Source organism: Acomys russatus, unplaced genomic scaffold (genome assembly GCF_903995435.1).
Source record: "Acomys russatus unplaced genomic scaffold, mAcoRus1.1, whole genome shotgun sequence".
Taxonomy (NCBI): domain Eukaryota; kingdom Metazoa; phylum Chordata; class Mammalia; order Rodentia; family Muridae; genus Acomys; species Acomys russatus.
The window spans coordinates 43,291-44,733 of record NW_026131921.1 but is presented as its reverse complement, the minus strand read 5'-3'; positions in this window follow the sequence as shown (position 1 = coordinate 44,733).

The window sequence follows — 1,443 nt, the reverse complement described above, 5'->3', positions numbered from 1 at the left end:
AGATAGATTTCCAAAGTGGTTATACAAGCCAAACACAATTCTTAACAGAGGAATACTAATGGCTGAGAAATACCTAAAGAAATCTTCAACGTCCTTACTTTATCAGGGAAATACAAATTCAAACAAATCTTCAATTTTATATTACACACATATGAGTGGATAAGATCCAAATTTCAAGGGACAGTACATGCTGGTAAAGATTTGGAGAAAGGGGAACACTCCTCCATTGGTTGTGGGAGTACAAATTTGTACAACATCTCTGAAAATTAATCTGGTGCTTTCTCAGAGAAGTTAGAATAGGGATAGTAAACTTAATTTTAGAGAAAAATCCAATACACTATAATTGGGAATAGTGTTGAGACAAGACCTAGATATACAATTCCTGGGTACATACCTGCAAAATGCTTCACAATACAACAAGGACATTTGATAAATTATGTTCATGGTATCTTTAATTGTAATAGCTAAGATCTCAAAACAGCCTGGATGTCCCTCAACCAAAGAATGGATAAAGGAACTATGGTACATTTACAACATGGAAAACTACTCAGCTATTAAAAACAAGTTAATCTTGAAAATTTCAGTCACGTCCTTTAACAGGTTATTTTTATCTCTAAGTCTTGAATACTAAATAATAATGAATGAGTGTTCAGTTATATTATTTGTAATAATTTTAAATGCTGACTATCTTATATAAGCCTGCTTGTATATCGTTCATACAAATGAAAAAATAACTAAACAAGACACCAAAAATGGAGAAATGGAAAATACATGATTGTCATTTAAAAGGTGCTCAGCATGGAGTGCCAGCCTGTGTGCCTGTTGAAGAATAATACAAAGCAACTTTATAGTAGTGAGAGTGTCCTACTCTTCACTTTATAAAGATTCACATCCTGGTATTTAGGTTGGACACGATCTTCCCTAATGATCTAATTGGCTCTAAGTTTCATATCAATTGTGGTAGGTAGTGGCACTTTTAAACGTGTTACTCTTTTCCATTACTGAATAGAGAAATAGGAAAATGAATATAAATAAATCTTTTCTTATGAGTTTTGAACGTTAACTGATATATGATTCATTATGGTCTATTTTGTCAGAGAGCAACATTTGAACCAAGTTGGTCAGATTTATGTGAGAACAGGTGAGGTTAATCCACTAGAAGAGAAACCACTTTTTGTAGAAGCGTGATTGTTGCAAGGCAACGTCCTTTTTAATCTCTCTGCCTTCTTCTCACACCATGTGCTCACTCCTTAATGACATATCAATGAGACCATTTACTGTGTTATGATTTTATCTGGTTGGTATGACTGAAGGACAACTGGATGAGACTAAAACTTTTGTCCTTACAAATCAGTAAACAACAGAAAGTAGTCTGTTATGTCTGGTTATGTTATTACAGTAGAGCCTGCAGAGGAATATTACTGTTTATTTTAATCAATATTT